This window comes from Schistocerca americana, chromosome 8 (assembly GCF_021461395.2).
Source record: "Schistocerca americana isolate TAMUIC-IGC-003095 chromosome 8, iqSchAmer2.1, whole genome shotgun sequence".
In the NCBI taxonomy this organism is placed as follows: Eukaryota; Metazoa; Arthropoda; class Insecta; order Orthoptera; family Acrididae; genus Schistocerca; species Schistocerca americana.
The window spans coordinates 307,108,857-307,117,957 of record NC_060126.1 but is presented as its reverse complement, the minus strand read 5'-3'; the positions used below and the strand labels follow the sequence as shown (position 1 = coordinate 307,117,957).

The 9,101-nt window shown below is 41.6% G+C and overlaps 1 pseudogene; it reads right to left on the bottom strand.

The window, feature by feature from the left end:
• Positions 1 to 3,800: 3,800 nt before the first annotated feature.
• On the bottom strand, positions 3,801 to 3,917 carry LOC124546218 (annotated as a pseudogene).
• Positions 3,918 to 9,101: the final 5,184 nt, after the last annotated feature.

Genomic DNA, 9,101 nt, shown 5'->3' with positions numbered 1-9,101 from the left:
TCCCATACAAGTATCTAGATAGTATGGCAAAACACAATGAAACCAGGCTATCCGATATAACTGCATTCTGCAGCAACCTTACAGGCAATTCATAACGGATGTAGAGTGTAAGCATGCCATGAACGACTGGCAGGAATTTAACATTTCCACATTAGGAGAGAACGCACTGCTTTACGTGGACAAAGACATGCACTTTGTTGCATACATTTTCGAAACATTTCTATGCATGACTACATATTCTCTGAATCCCACTTTTTAGTACATGGCATCTGTGTTGTCTTGAGACACAATGCTCAAGAATGAAGTGCGGTATCCAATTATTGACCAATCCCGACATGCTTCTTTTCTTTGAGCAAGGGATCCGTGGGGGACTTTGCCCATGTGTCCATAGGCATGACAAGACAACCCACGGGTTCAGCACAGCTCTCAATTTGAGTTATATCATGGTCCTGGATGTAAATAACTTACACGGGAACGCCATGCAACAATCACTACCGATTGGCGAGTTTTGATGGGTGCCCAAAGATGAATCCAGCGGATTACGTGGGAAAATCAATGGTTGTACGGCAGCTGATTCTGATGTGAGGCATGTGGTGGAGGCAGAATACACATACGCTATTAGTTTGCATGATGTGCACGCCGACTTGCCACTGTGTCCAGAGCAACTAGTTTCTCAATTAGACTCCACCTCAAAACTGATGACAACGATGGGGAATAAGCAGAGATGTATTATTCATTATCCTAATAGCCACCAGTGTCTCAGCTTAGGGATGGAGCTGGTTAGAATCATCCAGGCTATCTACTTCACACAGTCCTCCTCTTTGAATACGAGACAGAGAGGGTCCACAACATATGACTTTGAGAAAGATTTTTTTAAGTTAATGAATAATTCCCTTTTTGGCAAAACAATGGAAATTTAAGGGAACAGCGTGAAATTTTGATTACAACTGAAAGGAATGGGCATTATGGCCTAAGAAAATGCATTGCCAAACCAAATTTTAAGTGGGTCATCATTTCAATGAGGACTTTGTTGCTGTGGAGATGGCGGGGATTGCAGTTGAGTTTGCGAAGAATATTTACTTGGGGATGGGCATACTAGACTTATCCAATCTCCACATGTATTGCCTTCATTATGAGTTTGCGAAAACTCATTTTGCAGATCCTAAATTACTTTATCTGGATACAAATAGCTTCACCTATTGGGTGAAGAACTGCAATCCATATGAAGTAATGAGGCACAATGCTAATGAATTTGACTCATCCTCACACAGCCGATAATCCTTATGATATTGTTCCACAGAACAAGAAGGTTAGGAGTTTGTAAGTCTGCAATCAAAAATGTATTTATATTGCAAATGGCTCTGAGCACTATGGGACTTAACTTCTAAGGTCATCAGTCCCCTAGAACTTAGAACTACTTAAACCTAACTAACCTAAGGACGTCACACACATCCATGCCCGAGGCAGGATTCGAACCTGCGACCGTATCGGTCACGTGGTTCCAGATTGTAGCGCCTAGAACCGCCGGCTATTTGTATTGCACACTGGAAGGCGCCACTCAGAGTGAGACCAAGAATGTGCATTGTATGACTTTGGAAGCCCTCCTATCAAAGACTATTTGCAATGCCTGTACAGCACTGTTCTTGGTGCTGCACTGCAGCCGCCAATCACTTTATGGCAAACTAGTATTCGATCAAGGGGACATAAGGTGTATCTTGTGCTGCAGTTTAAATCAGCCTGTAGCCTCGTGACAATAACAGGATCATTTGTGGTATGGGGACTGAAACTCGCTTGTACTCACACTGTTCACTTGCAGTTAGAGAATGAGTGAGGGAGTTTGTGTGTGTGTGTGTGTGTGTGTGTGTGTGTGTGTGTGTGTGTGTGTGTGTGTGTGTGTGCTGTGAAAAAAGTAACAAAAGTTTAAAATAAGTAAAACAGCATAAACAAATATATGTCATCTGAATGTTTATTTATTCATACGTGGTGTATGTGCATTGTGTACACACATGTGAATATACCTATGCACCATGTGCATTATGTAAATAGAATAGTTTGTAAGTTTTTCACCTTTTGCTAGCTGTCCATGCCTGATTAGTTTTTAAGTGTATATAGTTCACAGTCCATCAGAATTATTGTTCAATCTACTGGGAATGTGGAATTTAGTTATAGTACAAATGTATCTCTGCAATAGTTCTTAGTGTTGATTTATATAAAAAAAATAATAATAAGATATTCTCATCCAGTGCAACCCAAAAATCATAAGAATATTTTCAACCACTGTCACAGTTGAGAGGTGCTTGTTTTTCTAGTTATTAGTAACAGCGTGTAAGTTAAAAGTATATCTACACTGAAATATCAGAGTCACATTGTATCTCAGGAACTGAAGTGTACATCAAGTACTGAAATGTAATCTCACAAACTAAACTGTAATACTAAGAACTATTTTGCGCATAAAGAACTGAACTGTATCTGAAAAATCAAATTGTATCTCTTTCAATTGAATAAATGAAAAAATTTGCTATCATATGTCTTTTTTGTTATTTACAAAAAAACTATCCCCTATTGCATTGTGTACATAAATGATGTGCAGGACACAAATGACAATGGTGTTAAACATGAAGGAGAAGTTTAACATGGAAGATAACAAATACTTCCAATGACATACAGAAACCAGGCCTAAAAATATCTCCTGTGTTTGAAGAAAACCACAATGTGGTATCTGAGCAAAACTATACTATCGAAGTGGAAACAGTGTGAAGATAAATCATACACAGATTATGAGGTAAAGAAATCATTTATTTCTCATCCAACTTAAAAGTAATTTTACATTTTCATAAGAAGATTCAACCATAATATTTCACACATCTTCTTCTTGAGTCAGGAGAGCAGGGCATCTGTAGAATTCCAGTTATGGAATAGCAACATACTTGAAGATTGCACCCATGCGACCTTCTCTTCCCCATTCACGTAGATGATGGTCGAATAATTGAATTAACATCACCATATCTTTATAGCGGATACAAGTTAATTCCATAGTAACCATGCTATACTCTTCCATATTTTAGTGCACTTCCTGTCCTTGAAAGAAGTCAGCGATGCAATGCTTATTATACTAATATCTTCTGTGTATGCAATTTCTTTAAGTATGAACTGTCTACATTAGTCGTCATAGAACCGATGAAGTAAAACAATAGGTTATTTAAATAAGTAGTATCATCTTGCTTGATTGTTATGACTATGGGATAGAGATGATTTATTATTGATCATTTCAGCTATACATCCAACACAACACATGTTATGTGATGGTGGTCCATCAATCTGGCATTACGCATTCGATTCATAGTGCATAAAGCAGGGCTCATACTTTGAAATGAGTTCATCCCTTGTGAATTGACTCTGTGTGGCATAGCACATGGTATAAGCTGAGTAGGGAACATGTAGTAATCAAGAGCATTCAAGTGATGATGACTCTTAAGCTCTTTCATATAAATATCCAAGAGCACATTTCATGATTTCACCTACTCAAACATGTTGTAAGCAGTAACTTTCTCTTTTGCCATTGAATCCATAGTCCTCAAGGTTAATTGTTGTAACATAAAGCACTCCATCTTCAGGCCACAACTGGCCCATCGGGACCATCCGATCGCCGTGTCATCCTCAGTTGAGGATGCGGATAGGAGAGTCGTGTGGTCAGCGCACCGCTCTCCCGGTCGTTATGATGGTTTTTTTGACCGGAGCAGCTACTATTTGGTCGAGTAGCTCCTCAATTGGCATCACAGGGCTGAGTGCACCCCGAAAAATGGCAACAGCACATGGCGGCTGGATGGTCACCCATCCAAGTGCCAGCCATGCCCGACAGTGCTTAACTTCGGTGATCTCACGGGAACCGGTGTATCCCCTGCGGCAAGGCCATTGCCGTTGTAACATAAGTGTTCTTGAATTGTTAAGGCATAAAGTCAGCACTGGCATGCCACTTGGGAACGACAGAAAAGAGAAGGCTGTGCGAAGAGTTCAGCCAATCACACGCTGACCGATCTTCCTCCAGGACGACAACGCGACAGCAGCAGCCCCTAGGCAAAGACAACAGAAGCACCTCGCCCAACAGATGGCAGTCCACTTTGATAGCAGCTTCTACGTTAGCCACTTTGTTAGCCAATGCACCATAGCTTCTTCATTAGCAATCTCTACTTAGCACATTTATCAGCAGTCACTCCATTTCAGTTGACAGACTCTTGTTAGAAGCTGTTGCTAGGACCAGAACTGTTACTTGTGTTTGTCTATTCTGAAGAAGGCTGATTATTTTTTATGTCACCCTTTGCTCGCGACATGTCTGTGTAATTGCAATTGTGGATGATCATATAGAAGGGGTTACAAAAAATTTCAGATAAAAGTTAAGTATTTCTACTTGTCTTGTTGTAATGAAACTCATTAATACCAGGTGTTTGTTTTTCTAGTGAACTGAGTATGCATGATTCCTAGACACAGCATGAAAGCAGAGTCATGCAGTCACTATTCCCCTTTAATAGCCTAGAAATAGCGGTAACTAAATCATGAACATCAGCATCCATGACCATGCTTTGCACAATACATTCATTACCACTGCTCAAATTCACTACTAGAATTACGGCACTGCTACTATTCCTCCTAGCCTCCGACAGCATTGCCTTATTCACAGACAACCTGCATGCACTTGAAGCTGAATGACTATAGATTCATTGTGGATATTTAGTTATACACAGCTGGTGTACTGAAATGGCAAATAGAAGACTATTGTAGACTTGGAATTAAGCATGCTTTGCATTCAAGCCTATATTATGTTTCTACATAACATGGTATTCTTTTTGAAATTCAGCTTCAACACACACATTATAAAATCTGAACATACACAACTTTATTATTTGTCATTAAATTACTGTTTCTCGCACACGTAACAGATAAAATCTTTGTACGAGCCTCTCACAGGTTCTTATTTTTTTCATAACAAACTCATTTTTGCCAACAGCATCAGATCCGACTCAGGGTGTTCCTCCGTCAAAGTGTTGAACAGGTGTGGTGCTTAGCAGGAGGAACTTAAAATGTGCTTGGACTCGATACAGCACAGTTGTGTGATATCCAAACGTTTCACTATTCGTTTACTTGGCAACTGAAAATTAACCCCAAATCGATGTACTGAAGTTTATTGCACTCCAGCATCCCTGGATGCCCTCCATAGCCAGGGGTGGTGCACTCTGACAGACATTGCATCCACAACAGAAGTTGCATTCATGGTGGTGGGTGAGGGTACAGGTGCGCTGCATGTGGACACCTGGGAGGTGAATGGACTGGATGTACAAGTGTTTTCAACGATCTCAAGCATCTAGCTGTGGCAGCTACTAGGATTGTGGTTTAGTGCTTCTCAATACACTGCAGTGCACTCTGTCTTGTAGTGGTATTTGTTGTTATTACTATCCCATCACACGGTAGTCTCTTTCCTCCTGCTTCATCCTGGTCTAGCTGCGAGAACAAACTTAAGAATTCTATAGTGCTTTACAAAACTCAACTGGCAGATTTGGAGTGGTCGGGAATTCCACAACAGTGATGGTATTATTCCACACCGAAATTTGAATCTTCAACTAACATTTTATACAGCATCACTTCCAGGCGAAACATCAAATTCCGTACTGGTCAATTTTTTGTTTCCAATAGTGGAACTGAGAGCACACCCAGCAGTCCAATGTCTCCAGGGGTTGTTTAAAGACATAGCATGCAACTGAGCTGAAATCTGAAATTCTCAGTTACCTCCAACGTAATGGACTTCCTACCAAACGACAAACGATGTAGCTGTGCCAGTATCCAGCAATAGGAGGTAAAGAAAAATAAAACAGAAGGTTAGGAAGCCAGGTGGTTGCAGGATCGAATCCCGCCAAACATAGCATCCCTAGTATACACCAATAGGATGCAAGGAGAAACTGTCCAATGCAGAGGTATCGATTTAATTAATTAGTCAATCAGTCTGACAGAGTGAGGAAATATTTCCAAGACATCCTCCTCAGCTCAGTATTTTCAGAAGGCTGGAGAATGCTCATATACCTGCTGCTTTGTTCAGGACAAGGGAAGTGTCAGTGTGGCATATGACAAATGCTACCTACTTCTTCACGAACATTTTTGTTGCATAATAGTGGAAATGTGAGAACAAAGGGATGCACCAACTACCAGTGAAAGGTGTGCATGAGGTGCGAGGGGAGGATTGGAGGGAGGAGGAATGGGGATTAGATCTTGGTCTGTGTGTGTTTGTACACAACGTTCCACATAAACAGGAAGTAACCACTTGAGACAGAGAGAGGGAGGAAGTGAGCCTGGTATCAAATTAGATAGGAAGCCAACATCCCGTGTCACGTATTCCTCAGGTAGATAAAGTTTATCACGCCCTCCCACCCAATGTTCAGGACTCAAAGGGTTGCAGGCAGCCCTGCACATGTGGTGTGGTGTGGCACACATGCAAAAACGTGATCGGCATCACTCTGAGGCAAGCCAGCCTACCAAGTACCTTCAATGTGTGATCTTGCACGCGATATGTGTTTTTTCTTCCACAATCGGAAAAAAGTGCCATCGTAAGCTGTATGTGGGACATGCATAATTTTCAATGATTGTTGTAAGACCTTTGCTTTTGCCAGATGGTTTAGCACGATTGGCAAGGATTAGGATCGGGTCTATCAATAAGAAGTGTGTCAGTATTTCCAGAAAGGGGGAGGAAGCTCTGAGGGACTGACAGATCGAATCCCAGTTGAGGTAGAGTTCTAATGTAAAGGATTTTGACTTAACCTTATGACTAAAAACCCATAAGGCCATACCACCAATTTTTGATCAAATTACACCGAAGCGCGAAAGAAACTGGTATAATCATGTGTATTCATACACACAGATATGTAAACAGACAGAAAATGGCACCACAGTCGGCAATGCCTACATAATACAACAAGTGTCTGGTGCAGTTGTTGGATCAGTTACTGCCGCTACAGTGTCAGGTCATCAAGATTTAAGTGAGTTTGAATGTGGTTTTATAGTCGGTGCACAAATCCATGGGACACAGCATCTCCGACGTAGCAATGAAATGGGAATTTTCCCGTATGACCATTTCATAGGTGGACTGTGAAAATCAGGAATCTGGTAAAATATGAAATCTTCAACATCGCTGTGGCAAGAAAAAGATTCTGCAGGAATGGGACCAATGATGACTGAAGAGAATCGTTCAACAGGATAGAACTGCACCCTTTTCCACTAATTGCTGTAGATTTCAATGCTGGGCCATCAACAAGTGTCAGTGTGTTAGCCATTCAATGGAACATCATCAATATGAGCTTTTAGAGCCCAAAGGCCCACTCATGTACCCCTGATGACTGCATGACACAAAGCTTTACACATCGCCTGGGCCCGTCAACACCGGCTTTTGAATGTTGATGACTGGAAACATGTTGCCTGGTCAGACAAGTCTCTTTTCAAATCTTATTGGGTGGATGAATGTGTAAGGGCATGGAAACATCCTCATGAATCTATGAACCCTGCATTTCAGCAGGGAAATGTTCAAGCTGGTGGAGGCTCTGTAATGGTGTGGGGCATGTGCAGTTGGAGAGATATGAGACCCCTGATATGTCTAGATACTACTCTGACAGGTGACATGTACATAAGCATCCTGCCTGATCACCTGCATCCATCCATGTCCAGCATTCATTCCAATGGATTTGGGCAATTCCAGAAAGTCAATGCGACATCCAACACGTCCAGAATTCCTATAGAGTGGCTCCAGGAATGCTCTTCTGAGTTGAAACACTTCTGCTGACCATCAAACTCCCAAGATATGAACATTATTCGGGACATCTGGGATGCCTCGCTATGTGATGATCAGAAGAGACCTTCAGCCTGTTGTACTCTTACGGATTTATGGACAGCCTTGCAGGATCCATGGTGTCAATTCCTCCAGCACTACTTCAGACATTAGTGGAGCCCATGCCATGTCACATTGTAGCACTCCTGCATTCTTGCAGGGGACCTACATGATATTAGGCAGGTATACAAGTTTCTTTGGCTCTTCAGAGAACTTAATTTGTTATTTAATTTGATGTCAGAAGTGGTGCTCGGTTTCCCGAGGGGAGGGGGCGAGTGATGGTGTCCTATGTCTTTCAAAACTGACAGCGACTTTTCCCTCCAATTTTTTCTGGGAAGGGTGTGGAGTGAGGGGGGTGATGGTTGGAGCATCCTCTGGTGGTGGCATTGTGCCCTAGCTCAGTAGTATCCTGCATGTTAAGGTGAGCACAAAGGTGAAAATTTTCCAACAAGACAACATCTTCAATTGGCAACAGTGTAATTATGTAATTAGGACATGTAGATGCTGGACAGGGTAACACTTGCACCTCCCACGCCAACATCTCTGCACAGACTGTGTGATTTTCCTGCCAGTTTTTTTCTGAGTTGGGAGGGGGAGAGGGAAGGGCTTGAGGATTTCCCAGGAGAGAATTAATTAATTAGTCAATTAATTCAATATCAAAAGTGTGCTTGTACTGGCGAGGGGTTGGGGATTTCCCAGAAAGGTGGTAGTGGACGAGAGCGAGGGGAAAGGATTAGGATTTTTGAGAAGGACAGATTATTTCTGGGGGTCATAAATCAACCCCCAGAGGGTCCTAAATCAATTAGCAAAACAATGGGTCAAGGGGAAAGGGTAGGGAGTCATAAATCAATCAAGTTTGCCCCTGAATGTATCCAACCAACATAAACAAAATGCCCCAGAACTCGCTTTGCTTTGCTGTTTATGGCACAGTTTAATGACTATGTATATGCCAAAAAATTTCAGAAGAGTTTTATAGGTGTACTAATTTTCCTAGTGTGATTGGGGGTGTCAACGGCAAGCATACTGAAAGAGCAAAGCCTGATAAAAGCAGTTCCCTGCACTACAGGTAACTGAATTACTTTTCTATTATTTTAATGGCAATTTGGGACACAAACTGTTGTTTTACTAGCAGTGAATTAGGGACATACGGTGGTTCCATTGATTCAAATGTATTTAAAAGTACATTATTTAACAGGAGGTTGGAATCGGAGCAAACTAATTTACCTGACCTGAGAACACT